Raw genomic sequence first — 20,703 nt, forward strand, 5'->3', positions numbered from 1 at the left:
GCCAATTGCCGAGTACTCTTCTCCTTCTTCTCTTCCTCCTCCGATGAGCTTGAGGAAGATTCATCCCAAGTGGCCTTGAGAGCTTTCTTCTTCTTGGCTCTTTCCTCCTTCTTTTTGGCCCGTTCCTCCTTCTTGAGTTTTGGACACTCACTCCGGTAGTGGCCTTTCTTGCTACACTCATAGCAAGTAACGTTAGACTTATCAATATTTTGATCTACAGTCTTACCTTTGTATCTCCTGCTTCTTCTCATGATCTTCCTCCCAAAATTTGCCATCTCGCTTGATGATGATCCACCTTCATCATCGGACTCGGAGGAGGATGAAGATGAAAGAATCTCTTTCTCCTTCTTCTTTCCTTTCTTTCTTCTCCCATCCTTGCTCTTTTCTCCTGCAACCAAAGCTATACCTTTCTCCTTTTGACCTTTGTTAGCAAGTTCATGAAGTTCCATTTCACAAAAGAATTCATCTAACTTTACAATGTTAAGATCCTTGGAAACCTTGTAGGCATCTACCATAGATGACCACAAGGCATTCCTTGGAAAGAATTTAAGAGTGTACCTTATTAGATCGCGATTCTCCACGCGTTCATCTACGGAATGTAGACCATTGATGATTTCCTTGAACCTCCCATGTAGTTCACTTACTGTTTCATTTTCCTTCATGGTGAGATTTTGTAGTTGATTCAAGAATAGGTCCCTCTTGGCTATCCGAGAATCTCGAGTTCCTTCTTGGAGCTCGATAAGCTTGTTCCATAAATCTTTTGCACTCGAGAATGGACCTACCTTGACGAGTTGGTCTTTGGCAATCCCACATTGTAAGGTGACTACCGCCTTGGCATCGGCTTGCCCTTTACAAGTTTGTTCAGTAGACCACCTTGATGAATCGAGTTCCTTACCTTCTTCGTCCTTCGGTGATGTGAATCCTTCCTTGACCGAGAACCACATGGAGATATCAGTCTTGAGGTAATACTCCATGCGGCTCTTCCAGTACTGGAAATCTGCTCCATCGAAGAAGGGTGGTCTGTTTGTGCTGAATCCTTCCTTCATGGTCATCTTCTTGCTCCTTTGGATGTTAGTCCAGATGAAGAGCACCAGGCTCTGATACCACTTGTTAGGATCTTAGATGGCTAGAGGGGGGTGAATAGCCTCTTAAAAACAAAAACAAAGATTTCTACAAAGAAACTTGTTAGCACAGTGGAATTAGGAAACTAAAACAAGGAGGAAACAAGCACACTAACACAAGGATTTACGAGGTTCGGGGATAACTTGTCCCTACTCCTCGGCGTGTCCGTAAGGTGGACGACCCCTCGATCTTCGGTAGATCGCACCCCGGAAAAATTCCGGCTCAAGATCCTCCTTCTCGGTGGAGTAACCTCTCCACAAAGTCTCAAGAAATATATATGTTAAAGCATAAGACTTACAGAGCTCGGTGGCAAAGAAGAATGAACTAAAGCTTACAACCACGCGAGGATCAGTGAAAACAGAGAACTCACAAAATAGCAGTTTTTCACCCGAGAGCTCAAGAACTTAGCACACCTCAACGATCAACAGAACTTTCTTTTTCTTGCTTGCTTCTCGTTCTTTCCTCTCGCTTTTTACTGCTTCTTAAGCCCCTGTTCTCCGCTGTCACGGATCGTGGTCAAGCTGCTCCGAATCATCGCTCCAGCCAATCCCTCTTCCTCCTTACCTGATTCCCTGAACTCACACCAATGAAATCACAGTCTTCACTGGTGTCTTCTGAGCTCGAACCAATCACCAGGAGTCAAGCAGATCGCAGCCAGATCACACCAGTAGCCGTTGATGCTTCAAATGCATCATGCGCCGCGAATCACAGCAGAAAGGCCATTTGTCGTATTCCTCTTATGGACTTGATTTGAAATTAAGCTTGGAATGATACCTGTGATCCTGCAAACTCAAAAGCTAACAGCACAGAGGTTATATCACATGAATCAGGCAGATCAAATGCAGTGGAGGAATCGCAGAAACAGCGAACAATATGGATCGTGTGTGGATCGGTCACCAGACCGATCCATGGACCGATCAGGACATATCCTGATCGGTCCACTGCTTGTCTGATCGGTCGTGGAGACCGATCAGGCCGCAGCTGGATCGGTCTCCACGACCGATCCCTGCCTTTCTTCTTTCGCAATAGCATCTCCTGATCGGTCTCCAAGACCGATCAGATTACACTCAGTGTGCTACTGAGTGTTTCCTGATCGGTCTACAGACCGATCAGATTGCACTCAGTGTGCTACTGAGTGTTTCCTGATCGGTCACCAGACCGATCAGATTACACTCAGTGCAGCACAGAGTGATCCATGGAAACTTAGTTTCACTGGATCGGTCTGCCGACCGATCCACTATCTTATGTATCACTGGATCGGTCTGCCGACCGATCCAATGTACCATGGAATGTCCACTTAGGTCCCTCTCTGACCTAATCCGGAGAACGAGCTACCGAGCCCTCTCCGACTTCGTCAGGTCCAGAGAACGAGCTACCTAGCCCTCTCTGACCTAGTCCGGAGAACGAGCTACCGAGCCCTCTCCGACTTCGTCAGGTCCAGAGAACGAGCTACCTAGCCCTCTCTGACCTAGTCCGGAGAACGAGCTACCGAGCCCTCTCCGACTTCGTCAGGTCCAGAGAACAAGCTACCTAGCCCTCTCTGACCTAGTCCGGAGAACGAACTACCGAGCCCTCTCCGACTTCGTCAGGTCCAGAGAACGAGCTACCGAGCCCTCTCTGACCTAGTCCGGAGAACGAGCTACCGAGCCCTCTCCGACTTCATCCGATCCAAGTTTCCAACTTGGACTTTTCCCTTCCACTCGATCAACCTTGATCATTAATCAAACCAAGTTTAATTAACATCTGATACAAACTTAAATCTGTGTCAACATCAAAACAACAGCCAGGTCAGATTGCATCAACAGATTCGTCAAATGAATCTAATTCTCTTGGTTCATCATATGAACCTAATCTCCATCTAATTGTCCTAAGTGTGTGACCCTATAGGTTCTTGTAACGTTGGCAATGCCCTAAACCCATTTAGGAGCATAAGTAATGAGCGGTATCTAGCAACACATCATTACTACCCAAGTTACAAGAATGTCGAGAGCCGACATCACCTTGTGACTACTAATTGTGACTCCTCACAATATATAACATTGTCCTTCTATCCTAGACATCTAGATTGATCAATATGAGGCATAGACCGTGTCATCCTCTAATCAATCTAAATCTTGAACTCCAAGTAGACTCACTCAATCAAATGAGCTCAACATCTCATGTTGACTCACTTGGGCATGGCCATGCACTTCATGGTCTAACTCTATCAAGAATATTGATGTCGCTCCCGTCATATGGGAGGGATAGATCCCTTCTACATCACTCACATCCCTCTGCATAATTTGTTACATACCCAGTAATCACCTTTATAGTCCACCCTGTTACGGGTGACGTTTGACAAAACCAAAGTACATAACTCCTTATGTAGGGATCCATGGTGACTTCAGGTCAAAGGACTAATAGTCATACTAATAGCCACATGAGAAAGTATATGACACTCATATAACGATCCATGATACTTTCTCATGGCGGGTCATTCAGTATACATTCTCTAATGCATACCCATGTGTCAGCTTGATATCTTTATATCCATGACTTGTGAGATCAAGTCATCGAGCTGACCTACATGCTAGTCTTATTGTATTAACATTGTCCCTGAATGTTAATACTCGACTAGGAATGATTTAGAGTAGTGTTCCCTATATCATCTCACTATCGATTCAACCAATCGATTGATATAGGTAAGAACCTTCTACTCAAGGACGTTACTATACTTATTTTATCTGGCACTAATACAAATAAGCATAATAACCAAAAACCAAATGCCTTAATATATATACAAGAATATGATATACATGAGTCCATACAATCATCAAATGATTGGCTCTAGAGCTCTAACTAACAATTTGCGGTATTGGTTTGTGTAACAGGATTCAAGTATTTCCATGATAGTTCCAATATTGTGATCTGTCCTCTTTTTTGAAATGCATAATCTATATTGGGATTTGTTCTCTATTCTGGTATGTAGGATTTATATTGTGATATGTTCTTCGTTCTGATATGTATGACTTATATTGTGACATGTTCTCTATTTTGATTTGTATGATTTATAATGTGATCTGTTCTCTATTATGATATGCATGATTTATATTATGTATTCTTAAGTTATGCATGTTTGGATATGGAAGGGTCCTTGTGAATTGATATGCTTAAGGAATAAATGAAGAATGCTACTATTATAGGAACGAATATGGAAAGAATGACTAGAATATGCTATGGAATGAATGACTAGAATTTATTATGGTTATATGAATCTTTTGTGGCTAATTGGATGTATATGAGCATATGGGGTAGCAGTACGGGATGGGTGACCCGGGATGAGCTCCGGGGAGGGCCCATCCAAACTTGACTGATATGGTTAGCTTCGGCTATATGACTGGATGCATGTTCTCTACGAGGTACCTCTAGGTTCATGGGACTGTTGACTGGCTCTAATTGTGGTTACCGGATATGTGACATATTCACCCTATTAGCTACGTGGGAACACCATTGTATGTTATATCTTTCATATATCGTACTTGGGTTGTGTTATGGCTTCTTTTAAAGACTTCTAGTTGCTATTTCTACTACTTTATGGAGATCTTCATATTCATATTGGTCTGTACTTGCTGGGTCGTAGACTCACCACATTTATGTTACAGGTGAGGACGTTTACTAGGAGCATGTGGACGGAGTAGGCGTGGAGGCGAGATGGACGCACGACACTGTCTAGACGTATAGGAGTGCAAAGTATACTCGTTCTATTGTGAGAGGTTCTTCCTTAGTATAGGGAGAGATTTGAGAATTTATTGTTACTTTTTATTAAACTCTTATTGGGATGATGTCATTTACACTGGATAAGATAAATCATTATGATGGTGTTGCACTACGGTTAACTACATAGCAGAGGTCGAGAGGGTTGTTTTAAAAAAAAACTTGAGGGTTGAACACGGGATGTTTCAGCAATGCTCTCAACTCCTGGTACACGATGACGGGGAGGAATCCCTGCAGGCTAACACGTTGCATCACGCTACCCATGAGCGGACCAACGGAGCCAAACGAAGTCCCTGCTGCAACACACACTGTTTGAATCGACCACTAACCCATGAGTGGTGGTGTGTGCAGATCCATGTAACTAGCGATGTGCTCAACAATAATGGAGCGGACTATCGCACGGCATGCAATCATGCAAATGGTGCATGGCACTAACCACAAAATATCCTGAGCTAATCCATATATATATAAAAGTGCACCATAGGTCAATGAATCAAATCAAAGGTACACTAAAGGTATAAAACCTAGGTCCTGAACATGGTAAAGTATGGTAAATCACTACCCCTATAAGCATGTATAAGCAGGTAAGGAATACATGAGATGCAAAACAAGCAATCAATCAATCATGTAACAGGTATCGGGTAGTGATTAACCAAAACAAATAAGAGAACATAATTATTGCTACTTGTTAAATTCACTACTATGCATATCAAAGACATAAAGTCAAAAGTACCCACCTCCAATCGAAAAGTCCAAGCTGGTCCAAACACGACGTCGAGATACTCGTCTCGAGTCACAGTCCTGTGTCACCAATATATAAATATTTTATTTAGCTACAACTCAAATGTATAACCAAATAAAAATCCTTGAGACTCAATTAGGGTAAAACCCTAATAAATCTAACCATCTAGTAATCCAATTTATCCATAATTCGATACATAAACCATACCTCAAACTCAGCCAAAACGTGTACTGCCTGAAAGAGGTCATGTCGAATCCAAGGTGCTGCTAGATCAAAGAGCAACTCACAACATAGAATCTTGCTGAAATCTTTCCTCATCGATATCAACCGAATCAAGCAAGAGGTCACTAATCAAGCAACTACCTTTTAGTCTCTGCCCAACAACCCAAACACCCCTCACTGATCAAAAATAAAACCTCACTGGAACCAATCGGTGGAGATCACAAATCAAAGAAACAACCTAACTCAATGCCCTGATCAAGTTGCTGTCCACCAACTGGATCAAGAAGAAGAGGTCAGATTTCAACAAAACAACTAATCGCCAACCAATTCCCAGCAACAACTATGCACCTTACCTCTGTTTCTCCAATCCTGTGACCTTAATCCGCAGCAAAGAAGAGGATCAAGATCCGATCAGGGGAAAACAGCAAGAACTGATCCGACCCCTTTTTCCTAAACCAGAACAAGAAGGATTAACGCAACACATAGCCCAATTAATCAAAATCCAGTGACACCTTACCTTAAGGATCACTGCTAGGGCATCTCTCCAAGCTTCGGGTGAACGATGATGGAAGGAGACCCAATGCTGCGGAAAGCTAGGGCACAGTGAGGGGTCGGCTAGGAAATCTCGGTGATTGGCACAGAGGATCTCGCAGTGGCATCGGCGGCGTCGGTAAAAGAGAGGAAGAAGGGAAAAAAACTTAGATCACTGGGCAGGGGATTTGTCGGCTTGATCGGCGTTGCTCGGCTCCTGTCCCCGACCCGAAGAAAAGAAGGCTCGGGTGATACTCAAACGCCGGCGGTGATGAAGACACGAGGAAAGAAGAAGAAGGGCGCGACGGTTTTGGGAAGAAGAAGAAACTGTCGGAGTGAAGAGGGACGGCGTCAGGGAAAGGAAAATAGTCACGAGTTCGGCGGATGAGGAAAATAAAAGGAAAAGGAAAAAGAATTAAATAAATAAACTTTTCCTCACTTAAATGGGGTAGCCTAAACAGGCTTTCCCGGACCCCGTTTTCATCCCAGTAAACTCGTCCATACGAGCTCCGAAAAATTTCTGAAAAATTTCCAAAAATTCCAGAAAATTCCCTTATTATTATCCATCATTTTCCGGTATTTTACATTTAAATCATTAATAACCCAACACAAACAATCAAGTAAAGCTTGGGTTCTGAAAGTGTGCTTAACCATGCAAGTAGGACTTAACCAATACTACATACCCAGAGAAAACATATACTATGTAAAATCAAATAAATCAACTCAAAAACCAAAATACAAACCTAGTCCAACAAATTCAAAATCTAAATATTTTAAAGACTTAGAATATCACCAAGTCAACTACAACTATAAAAAGAACAGACATAAACCAAGAACTAAAAATCAAAAATAAAGGCCAATAATTCAGAGGGAGGCTCTAGAATAGCTAGCACCTCCAAAACTAACCTACCTAATAGGGTAACCCAAACTAACCTACCCGATAGGGTAATTAGGACTAATTAGAAAAGGACCAAGTTTAACTTGACCTATGGTACTTGTAAAGTTTTGGATAATAGTACGTTAGGGAAGCTTAGTCTATGCATGTCTAGGAAGATATGACTTCGACCTGGTGCATTTGGTTAAGTGAAACTGACCGAAGTTACCCTTATGGATCATAACTAGTTAGACCAAGGTTTTGTATTAAGTTCAGTGGATAGAATTATTTAGAAAACCTCGAAGGCATGGTTACTCTAATGATGTCCAAGTGACTCACCATAGACCAGAAGTTTATCCAAAGAATGTCTATTTGTTGAGCCCAAAACTAAACCTAAATCTAACACAAAGTTAAACCAAATCCTAAAACTGAACCAAATTCATCTCATAAAATTATAGGTTTCCCTAATTGAAAAGGTAGATCGGGTGAGATGACTAAAGATTAAATTAAAATTAAAGTCAATTTAAATTAAATTAAATTAAATTAAATTAAAAAAATAAATTAAAATTGAAAATTAAATCAAAAATTATTCTAAAAATAAAACAAAAAAAATAAAAACTTTAAAAATTATTTTAAATTCTTTTAAAAAATTTAAAAATTCTTTTAAAAATTCTTTTAAAAACTTTAAAAATTATTTTAAAAATTCCTTTAAAGACTTTAAAAATTATTTTAAAAATTCTTTTAAAAACCATAAAAATTATTTTAAAAATTCCTTTAAAGACTTTAAAAATTCTTTTAAAAACTATAAAAATTATTTTAAAAATTCTTTTAAAAACTTTAAAAATTATTTTAAAAATTCTTTTTAAAACTTTAAAAATTATTTTAAAAATTCCTTTAAAACATTAAAAATTATTTTAAAAATTCTTTTAAAAACTTTAAAAATTATTTTAAAAACTTTAAAATTATATTAAAAATTCTTTTAAAAACTTTAAAAATTATTTTAAAATTATTTTAAAAATTCTTTTTAAAACTTTAAAAATTATTTTTAAAATTATTTTAAAAACTTTAAAAATTCTTTTAAAAACTTTAAAAATTATTTTAAAAATTATTTTAAAAACTTTAAAAATTATTTTAAAAAATTCTTTTAAAAACTTTAAAAATTATTTTAAAAAATCCTTTAAAAACTTTAAAAATTCATTTAAAAACTTTAAAAATTCTTTTAAAAACTTTTAAAATTATTTTTAGAAATTCTTTTAAAAACTTTTAAAAATTATTTTAAAAACTTCTTTTAAAAACTCGTTTAAAAAAACTTTTAAAAAACTCTTTTAAAAACTTTTAAAAATTCTTTTAAAAACTTTTTTAAAAATGATGTCAAAAACCAAGGGCGGGCGCCCCTAGTATTACCTTCCAGGGTACCCGAAAGGGACTCCAGGCGCCCCGCCCCACCTGGTGCCGGGCGCCCGAAAAGGGTTTAGGCGCCCGGAGCCCCCTATATATAGGGGGGTAGGGGCACCCTCTCCCTTTGCCCACATCTTCTTCACTCTTGTTGAGGCTCTTTCCGAGCTTTATCGCAATAGTGATCAAATTAAAATTTTATTTCATTCTGTGGTTATTACGCTGTTTCGAATCAACCGAGGTCGTCATTTCTAAAAATATTATTCACGATGCCTCAGTATATTTCTTAACCCCTCCTAAATTCCCTTTAAATATTTTACTGACTTCTTTTACTTAGTATAGTCTTTTTATATAATGTAGAAAACGTTCTAGATCTGGTGTTGGACCCTCCACTGCGAGTATTGACCCTAGGTTCCCTACTGACGAACTTAGGATTAAGTTTGAGTCGACCATCTATATGCCTATTAGGACTAAGTTCTTAGATAGTGAGTTTTTCTTGCGTTCCTGTGTTCCAGTTATAGGGGACATTAACCACTATAACTTGCGGAACCTTGTTTACTACACCAGTTCAGTAAACATAAATTAATGTGCTGAATTTTATAATAACTTGGTTAGGGTAGATGATCTTACTTATGTTACTAGGGTAGCTGGTACAGATATTACATTATCTCCTACCACTATTCAGGACATCTTAGAGTTCCGACCATCTACATGTCCTTTCCAGTGTTACCCTCCTAGGGATCTACCATTTGGTGATCCCTACTCACACATTACTCTGGATACGATTTACTCGTATTTTTTCAGAGGGGAGCGAGTACCCACTGTGACTATATTTAGGTCAGTAGGCCTTCGAGTTCATGATTATGCACTCTATAGGGTTTTAGTTTTCTACATCTTACCACTATCCACTTGTGGCATAGAGATGATGCGTCCATTTCATTCCTTTCTCTTGTATGCTTTCTGCCATAGATTAGACATAGATATTAGTCTACATATATTTCAGACCATTATTTACTCAGCTGGATTCATCACCCGTGCTTGAGTTCATATGTCGTATTGTCATATTTTGACGACATATTTCGCCCACCTACATATTGACGTCACCCGAGGTAATGTTCGGGCCATGACTGAGTTCGACGTCATAGGACCTAAGAGTTTCTCTTTAGGAGGTGTCCATATAGATGATGATGGTGTCATGTCTTGGTGGAGGGGGGCATAGCACCAGCCAGACCCAAATACCTAGGAGGAGGCAGAGCATGATGAGTTTATGGTTGCGTTATTCGGCGAGGACACTCCGACCCATATACCACCTCCACCTCCAGGCCAAGCACCTCGTCATGCTCCTTGCACTCTCGACGATTGAGTTGCCAGACTCGAGATATCCATGATGAGTCTCCATCTGGAGGTCTCCAACTTGAGATGATGTGAGACAGGATATCTTTGATCTTTGAGATGATCTATCCAGTTTTCGAGAGGATGCCCAGACCTGGCACACTAAGCTGATTGAGATGTTACGTTCCTTGGGATCCGGACCACCTCCCTCCTCATCTCGATAGACTTCCTGATCACTATGTACACTCTATTATGCTCATTGTATTTTGACCTTGACATTGACTTATGATATTCTGAGCTACTCCATCTTAGGTATATCTCAACTTTGAAAATGATTTATTATGATAGACTAGGATTACAAAAATTATTTTCAAAAATAATATTTTCAAATTCTAGGATAAAATCTTTGTATTTTCTTAAAATCTTTCATTTCTAGAATTTTAAACAGTTTTAGCCTTAGACTAGAACAATCCCTTAGAAAGCATGTTCCCCTAGGGCTAGTACTTGAGCATCTCACCAACACCTTAGGATTCCCCTATTTTTGATTGCCAAACATAGAAAGGGGTGAGATACATAGGTAAATTGCCTGGACTTAAGATGCTTATGTCAATGCATCGATATAAGTTTGGGCGTTAAATACTAAACAGATATTCATCAGGTTAAGTCATTCAGTGTAGTCAAACACTGACTAATGCTTAGACTTAACTTGACTAACCAAGTGAAAGTTGCTATCCTCTAATAGTCAGTGAGTAACTAACTGGTTAGACAGATTTTTCTAATGTCAAGTTTAGGGTGAGGCTAATTATTTTTATACTTATTTTAAAAAAAAATACCTCTTTTTAAATCAAGTCAAACCTAAGTGTTTTAAAAATTTCTTTGGATTTTTCAAAATTAGTTTTGAAAGTTAAAATCATTTTTGAAAATTAGCTTTATGTTTTTAAACTTTTCAAATTCAATTTTGAAAATGACAACTTCGAAACTTAGTGTTGAAAATTCCATCTTAGTTTTGAAAATTGGATTTTTCAAGTTCAAACTTATTTTGAAATTTGGAACTTATACACTTATGTTTGAAAATTAGAATTTATAAACTTGGCTTTCATGAAGTTAGCTTTCATAAACTTATACTTGAATATTAGCTTTTATAAATTTATGGTTGCAAAAATTATCTTTTGAAAATTAATCTCTAAACTTATTACTAAGTTATTTTGCTAAATCATCTATTTTACAAAGGTTAAGAGATAAATGGAAAATTGTCTATGTTTTAAAATTTAAACTCCCCAAGATAATCTGACATACATTTCTAGATTATTTTTACTTTGCATTTTTCAATTACAAGTTGTTCTATGTTAATCTTTTGATGAATGCCAAAGGGGGAGGGTTAGGAGGTTAAGTTAGTTAAACAAAACAAACAGCAAAAATAACAGAATTTTAAAAAGCTAACTTAACAACTTTATGCTTGTTTTTTTTACTTACACATTTTTCACTAACTTAACCAGATTATCATTACATCAAAAAAGGGGAGATTGTTGGTGCGGTTAGCACTAACGGTCTAACTCAAGTTTTGATGAATGACAAAATAGGTTAAGTTAGTTTCATTGTTATCTAACACTTTGATCGAGTGTAAAGGAGAAGCCCAGACAGGTCGACGGGCTGACCAGATGTCTGGCACGAAGTCCAAACGGGTCAACGGATTGACCGGATGTTTGGCACGAAGTCCAGTTAGGTCGACGGGTTGGCCGGATAGCTGGCACAAAGCCCAGACGGGTCGAAAGGCTGACTGAACGTCTGGCAGGTAAGTGAAGGTAAGTCACTGGAAGGGAGTGACTGTGAGGACGCGTTCCCAGGAAGGGAACTTAGGCGCCGATCTGACTTAGAATCATTTCGGAACTCTAAGTCGAGATCTTGACTAGATTCCGGTCTCGCAGAGATGGAATCTAATTAATATTCTGTTTAATTTTAAACTGTGCTAATACTCTGTGTTGTAAGATACATATCATATGTTTGCCTCTGGACTAATGTTTTCTTGCAGGAAGGAAACTGTTGGAAAAATGAGGTCCGTGCGCCTGGGATGGTTCCGGGCGCCCAGAGGTCCAAGCACCCGGGAGGGATCTGGGTGCCCGGAGGTGAAAAATTATCCTCAGCATTATTTTGCCGCATGGAGCTTCCTGGTTGGCTCGGCTACGTCATAATCAGGGTGCCCTGAAGGTTCCGGGCGCCCCGAACCTCCTTTATAAGGAGGGTAGAGGTTGAAGCTCCAACAACAACTCACGATCAGATCTTATGTGCTCCTGCGACGCTGCTAAAGCTCACCGACAAGTTTTTCTTTCTGTCTTATTTTTCATAATTGTCGCCTTTTTCGTTTATTAATTAATTCCTGTACTTAACTTGTAATATTCTGTCGAATTATTAGTGATTGCCAATCGAAATCACCCTTGTATGCGGGCCTTGGAGTAGGAGTCACCAAAGGCTCCGAATCAAGTAAAAGGTTCTTGTGTAAGCATTGTTTTGGCTTTCGACTTTTCCGCTGCGACACTCCTTCAAAAATTTTTAATCGATATTCACCCCCCCCCCTCTATCTAACGCTACGATCCAACATCATGCACTCGTCCTCGCTCACACAACCTCGACCTTCTAGCCTCTTCCATTAGCCTCGCGTCCCTTGAATGCTTCCCCATCTTTAACGACTTGCTTTCAAGAGCTTCCATCAGCTTATCCTTTGTTATCGGGTCTTCCATTATCAAGTCATAGTTGGACTTACGTTGCTAAGGCTACACACTTAGACTTACACCACCAAAACTCCACTTGGACTTTCCCCTTTACCAAGTCACACTTGGACTTATATTGCCAAGGCTACACTCTTAGACTTGCACTCCCAAGACTCCACTTAGACTTATTTTGCCAAGATCACACTTAGACTTTGTCTTGTTATACCTACATCCTACACACTCACAAGTGCATATCAAATATAACAATAACTTAACTTATACCTTTACCCAAATATCAAAACATAAGACCACACCGATTGTTCCAACACATAACATATGCTAGCACTACAAGAAAAACCCTCATAGACATCGGTGGAACAACAACGGTTTTAAGCAAAAACCGATGTCTTTGAGTATTTTACATCAATTTTTCCAAAAACCGGTGTCTATGAGCGCAAATTTTCGCTCATAGACATCGATTTTTTAGCCGATGTCTATGAGCGCCTTTTTTTCATTAATAGACATCGATTTTAACCGCGGTTTTTAAAACCCGGTGTCTATGAACCAAAATTTTGGCGGACTTTCTTAGCACGATTTCTTTTGGGCTTCTCCTCGCCCACCATAAATCGAAACCCTAATCTTCTGCATCCTCCTTTTAGGAGTTACCATTTGAAAGACGAGCAATGGATCTCTCGACAGCGATGTGGACGGCGGCGGTCGTCGGCGCTGTCGCGGTCTACTGGTTCGTGTGGGTGATGGGCACGACGGAAGTGAAAGGAAAGCGGGCAGTGAACCTTAAGATGAGATCGATCATGTGGGATAAGGTGCAGGACAAGTACAAGCCTTCTTTCTCCGCTCCAAGGAGGGCCAAGCACCATTAAGTGAGAGCTAGATCCCCTCGTTTCCCCAATCCGATTGCCATCCGAACTCCTAGGGTTCGATGTCCGGCGGCTCCTTCTTGTTCTAGCGGCCTCTCCAGCCCTTCCTCTCCCCCTGCGTATCTTCCATTCTTGATGCAGGACAAGGCGGCCGCGGAGGACGGCGAGAAGGAGACTTTTTCCTCTTTTCCGAAGCAGTCGTGCCACTGCGAAGTCGAGATGCCCCTTACTGATTCCAAGGAAGACTCTTTCCTCTTTCCCATGGAGGAGATCGTCCAGTACCCTCTTACGGGATACGTCGCTCCCTCTTCCATCAGCTTCAGCCCCGATGGGCGCTTGATCTCCTATCTCTTCAGCCCTGATGGTACCCTCCACCGTAAAGTCTTCGCCTTTGATGTTGCCTCACGGCGGCAGGAGCTTGTGTTTTGCCTGCCTGATGGAGGCGGCCTCGATGAGAATAATCTCTCGGCTGAAGAGAAGCTGAGGCGAGAGAGGTCAAGGGAGAGGGGATTGGGAGTCACGAGGTACGAGTGGAAATCGAGGTCGACGTCCTCTTCTTGCTCCGCTCCAGGGAAGCCCACTATCATGGTGCCATTGCCAAATGGGGTCTGTGCTCTGCCCTATTTCCTGATTTAATGAGCAAGTGTTGACATTCAGCTAATAGGTCAATTGTATTTGAAGCAATTTCTGTTTTGAACATTAAAATACTTCATCACAAGTAGCTATTCTGCGTGCCTTTCTACCTGTTGATCTTAAACTTTCTTCTTTGATTATGATATATTAAGTGATCGCTATCTGTTTCATCAGGTATATTTCCAGGAAATATCAGGCTCAAAGCCAGAGCTCAAGCTTACATGTTGTCACCATCGGTGCTTTCTTTGTAAGCTTACAATTCAATTTTAATTATTGTTCCTATTTTTCTTGCATATAAAAATATAAGAATCCAAAACACATCAACATACTAATTTTAGCTGGAAGTGTAAATTTGTTTTTTCTTGCATTTCTTGGTGGGAATATGAGCATTTATTTTGTTTAGTGAAATTTCTTATGAAAGTTTATTATCAACTTAAATGGTGCAATCATCAAGGTAGTTTTGCTAAGTGATACATTTTCTTGTTTAAATTAGGTCTTCTAAACCTTATTACATACATTAAAATATGCATAATGGTAGTTCCTTAAAAACTGCGAAAAGTGTAATTGCTTCTGAGATTATTCATATGCATACATATATTGTTTATGGAAGTGTGGTTCTGTGTGTCTAGTTTTGTGGTGATACACATCTTTGGATAGGCTGTTTCAAAGTATTTACCATGTCACTGTTCCTGCAACACAGAGTTTGTCTGGTTACTAGAATTTACCAAAACCATGAAGTTGCCAAAAGGTATTTGTTATTTATCCTGTCTCTTAAGGTTTTAGATAGTATTAAACATTATTTCTTTCTGACTCGTGTAATGGTTCTATAGCCTAAATGTGGCATCAAAACAACACAAGTTAAATAGCTGGGTGATGTCTAAGGATTTCTATATATTAATATCTGAATTTAGCACAAATTTGCCATTCATATTAATATCTGAATTCTCAGTATCTGATTTTATAACCAATTTAACACAAAATTGTTGTTCATATCAATATCTGATTTCTCAGTATGCGATTCTATTAACTGAATCACCTTGTTTATTGTCGACACAATATTCAGAAGTGAGATGCACCTCCTGGTGAAAAGCCAGAGCCTGTGAGGACGCATCTTAGGAACATGATCATAGTCCCAGAGATGATCGACAGCATCATTGGCGTATACAATGGAAAAACCTTCAATCAGGTTGAAATCAAGGTAACTATTTTACTAGGTTTAACTAGTGCATAATCAAGATTGTTATCTTATTTTTGATTTTTCTGACATCAGCCCGAGATGATTGGTCATTACTTGGCTGAATTCTCAATATCATACAAGCCCGTGAAGCATGGAAGGCCTGGTATTGGTGCTACTCACTCCTCCAGGTTCATCCCTCTCAAGTAAAAAAATCATGTTCGGAGGATAAAGATCATGTATGCCTCTCGATTATCTTTAGTTCTTGTATTCTGCAATAAACCATCGGTGCTTTCTTTGTAAGCTTACAATTCAATTTTAATTATTGTTCCTATTTTCCTGTGTTGGTAAGAATTCTATTGTAATGTTTATTCCTATTTTTCTAATTCTCTTTTCTCTGTTCTCATTCCTGAGTTGCATTTTTCTTTTTACTGTTGGAACATCCATTAGCTATCTGATGTGTAATTGAGTATTGCTTTCCCCTATTTATATTAAAAGCATCTATATTAGTTTGTCACAGGCTTTTTAATGCACAATAGCTTCTAATTGCCTTGTCCTTTTATTATTAGATATATGGGCACTGTCACAGGGATAAGTGATCTAGATCCTATCCGATGGCCAAATTCATATTAGCGCTCTGTGAAGGTATATATACTGAAGTTTTCTAACTTTCCTCTTCAGCAAACCTGCCATGTGATAACTGTTTTCTGACTTTTATAGTAACATGTAAAAGTGTTGCAATCCATTAATGTTTCTTGAATGTCACCGCTAAGTTCTTAATTTGCCACTTCCTCTTGAAACTGAATCTAGCTTTTCTTGTAGGTTGGCTGGGATGAGTCAACTTCTGGAGAGAGGCAGCCAAGAGTCTTTTTGGGAGATTGAGCCTTTAACAATGTTTCCAATGTATCCATCTTCCTTTCTACTTAGGCTCAAGCGCCCTTGGCCTTCTGACTTGCCCTCACTACATGGTACTTATCATGTTTGCTTGTTGAATCTTAACTAAACAGGTATGAACTCCTTGTTACTGCCATCTCACTTCTGTCAACTATATGTTTAGGTGGGAGAGATGATCTTATGTGGCTTCGAGATGGAGACAGAGCAATCCAGTCTTTGAATTTCCAGGGATTCTGTAATCAAACATTTACCGAGTGCTATTTCAAAAGCTGGAAATGTGAGTGGCTGAAGGGGAAAATAACACTAGGGAAGATTTAGTTAAATCTTTGCACAGAGCAAGAAGGATAACGTTGGCACCAGTAAGAAGAATATTTGTGTACTATATATTACCTTTTGATGTTGTAAGAAGAATAGTTATATGTAATTTGTGGATACTAACTTGATGTGCACAATATCTATTATCTTTTTATGTTGTAAGAAGAATATTTATGTGTTGGTTATATGGATATTGACTTGGTGTGTTTAGATACATCGGTGCATTTTTGTTTGTGATTTTCTTAGTGAATTAATAATATTAACTTAATTTTATGATTTGCTTGGTGATAATATTGGTTTTTCACTATTTCGGAAATCAAATTTGTGTCGTTAAACAATATTGATATTACATCAGTTTTCCACCGCTGCAAAACCGGTGTCATTAACTAATATTACATCGGTCATATACTGCTGCCAAAACTGGTGTTATTAGCATATAATATTACATCGGTTTTACACCCGATGTCGTTAAATGATACTACACCGGTTTTAACCGGATGTCTAAAATGACAGACCTTTTACATCGCCTTCATAGACATCGGCCGAAAATCTAATAGACATCGGTGGAAAACCGATGTCTATGAGGGTTTTTGTTGTAGTGTAGTCTTATAGAATTGATGATATATAATCTCATCATTTCATTGAGTAGGGAATATTTCAATAGGTATATAATTACACATAGAGAGATATCCATTAATTATGATACAATCATAATTTCTCTCCTACTATACATTGTATTATGGACTTCATTTATTAAGTTCATATATAAAATGCATACTCAAATAAGGAATTTTATTTATCCAATAAATACCTTAGGATACCTCTCAAATATAACAAAACTATCTAGAAGATCGATAGTGTACTTTTTGTAAATAGGTGTTGGAGATATAGACACAACTATTGTTTTGATGTCCACCTATCGTGGATTTATAAAGGAGGATCATAGATTGGCTACACATGAGACAGAAGATATCTACCTATTGACGGATGCTTTGAGTTTATGGATGGTACTATAGAGGTCAACGATTATTGATAAAGATGAGGCATCTTACTTTGTCTTCTTTGATCCACTTTGTATGGAGGAAATGCAATAATAGTTTTTTTTATGATGGTAAGTTGAATTGTGAGAGGATTTATAGGAGTAAATTCATGTATAGAAGACATAAGAAATGTATTCCGATCTAATACTTTATTAGACATACTTTATTAGACATGAATAGCTTCTAATACCTAATTATTACATTTTGGACTTATAATATATACATTTTTTACTTATAAACAATAATAATAATAATAATAATAATAATAATTTAGGTGTACACCTAACTTAGCATTAGATTAAAATGGAACTGATCAAATTAAAATAATCAAAAGTAAATTAATTAAATTTTTAGACAAATCCAACGGATGAAAGTTTATCGTTAAAATTGAATAAATCGGTATAAAATTAATTAATTTTGTAACTAATTGAATTATTTGTAAATATGAATATTCAACTGCACCAATTCATTTTTGAACTTGATCCTGTCTGAGATATGTGAGAATGGACATTGATTCCGATGAATGATGATGACCTCTGATGAAAACGAACTCCGATGATCTGAAGAAACTCCTCCACGCTTCTACGCAAAATGGGACGAGTCAACAAAACGTTAGCAACCTAAGACCGGGGTGGGGATCCCTGGCTAGGTTCTTCGATGCTCAAGTCAGCTCCTTTCAAAGATAGAAGAAGAAGAAGAAGAAAAAGAAGAAGAAGAACAATAATTGAAGTGAAAACAGAGTTCATATGTTAGAACTTGCGTACATTGCCAACGGAGAATGCTCCCCTTTTTATATCACCTCACGTAACCTCCGTAGTCATGAGATGATCCCCGGTTCGTTAGAGTTTGTTTAGGAGATGAAGTCATCTTCGATATTTCATGCAATAATCCTTTAAGAAATCTTTTCTGTACCCCAGATGTACCCGCTTTGTCGTTTATGATTCATATTAATAATGGGGACACGCCATCATAATTGAAAAAGCTTCCAGAAGATATTTCTCGCCAAATATTCTATTAAGCATGTTTCAGCCGATCTTTTAAGTCGGTCGCATATACTGTTAGGAATGTCTTTCACTGAATATATTTCGGCCGGTCGTTTAAGCCGATCATATATACTGTTCAGATCACCTCCTGCTAAATATGTTTCGATCGGTCATTCAACCCGGTCATATATACTGTTCAGATCACCTCCTGCTGAATATGCTTCGACCAGTCGTTCAAGCCGGTCATATATACTATTCAGATTACTTTCTGTTGAATATGCTTCGATCGGTCGTTCAAGCCGGTCATATATACTGTTCAGATTACTTTATACTGAATATGCTTCGACCGGTCGTTTAAGCTGGTCGTATATACTGTTCACATTACTTTCTATTGAATATGCTTTGATCGATTGTTCAAGATGACCATATATGCTGTTAAGAATATCCTATGTTGATTCTTTCTTTATACTTCGGGCGGGCTTTGCCCGACCGAGTATATATAAGCGTCAGAGCTCTCGCTTGGCCTGCTATGGCCGGTAAGATGATGAGAATATTATATAGGGCTAAATGTCTTTATGCTCGGGCGGGCTTTACCCGACCGAGCATACATGAGCACGTGGATACTCGCTCGCCGTGCAGTCGGCCAATAAGATACTGAAAATATTATATAAGGCTAAATATCTTTATGCTCGGGCGGGCTCTTGCCCGGTCGACCATATACGAGCACGTGGGTGCTCGCTCGGCCTGCGGTCGGTCGGTAATATACTGAGAATATTCTATAAGGCTAAATGTCTTTATACTCGGGCGGGTGTTGCCCAGCTGAGCTTATATGAACGTGGGGACGCTCACTCAGCTTGCAGTTGGCCGGTAAGATACTGAGAATATTATATAAAGCTAAATGCTTTTATGCTTGAGCGGGCTTTACCCGGATGAGCATATACGAGCACGTAGGTGTTCGCTCGGCCTGCGGTCAGCCGGTAATATACTAAGAATATTATATAAGGCTAAATGCCTTTCTGCTCGGGTGGGCTTTGCCCGACCGAGCATATATGAGCATGTGGGTGCTCGCTTAGTCTGCGATCGATCGGTAATGTATTGAGAATATTATATAAGGCTAAATGTCGTTATGCTCGGGCGGGCTTTTACCCGATCGAGCATATATGAGCATGTGGGTGCTCACTCGGCCTGCGATCAGCCGGTAAGATGATGAGAATATTATAAGGCTAAATGACTTTATGCTCGGGTGGGGTTTGTCCGACCGAACATATATGAACGCTGGGGCACTCACTTGGCTTGTAGTCGGTTGGTAAGAGGATGAAAATATTATATAAGGCTAAATGCCTTTATGCTGGACGGGTTTTACCCGGACGAGCATATACAAGCACGTGGGTGCTCGCTCAGCCTGCGATCAGCCGATAATATACTGAGAATATTATATAAGGCTAAATGCCTTTATGCTCGGGTGGACTTTGCCCGACCGAGCTTATATGAGCATGGGGACGCTCACTCGGCTTGCGATTGACCGGTAAGATACTAAGAATATTGTATAAAGCTAAATGCCTCCATGCTCGGTCGGGTTTTACCCGACCGAGCATATATGAGTGCGGAGGTGCTTGCTTGACCTTTACTCGACCGATGATATATCTTTCCTTTCCTATCTTTGTAGACTTGAACCCTTCCTTCACTCGCTCGACTGATCTATCATAATCTGTATCAAAATTTATTGGGCTTGATTTGTAGAAGCCAATCGTTGATTGTTAAATTTATTGTCTGAAATTTTAGAGATTGTTTTAATCATAAATATAGGCCAATAATCGACTAATCCTAATGTTTCAATCAGTTGATACATTAAATCAGTTTAATCAATTCTGAATTTAATCGAATCGAATAAATGGGCATAGTCGAGTTTATTTCAATTTAATTGAGATTCTGGTCATCTTAGTTTGTTTAAGTTGTTTTTTGATATTTTGAACCGATTAAGTTTGAAGATGATTTATCCATGCAAATTTTTGCCACCACACCCTAGACGATCATTCCTTGATTCGCCCATCAATTAAACACAGGGCACCCTCCATGCACAATCTAAACACAGGGCTATTTTTGTCTACTG

The sequence above is a fragment of the Zingiber officinale genome, chromosome 11A (genome assembly GCF_018446385.1).
Source record: "Zingiber officinale cultivar Zhangliang chromosome 11A, Zo_v1.1, whole genome shotgun sequence".
NCBI classification, from domain to species: Eukaryota; Viridiplantae; Streptophyta; class Magnoliopsida; order Zingiberales; family Zingiberaceae; genus Zingiber; species Zingiber officinale.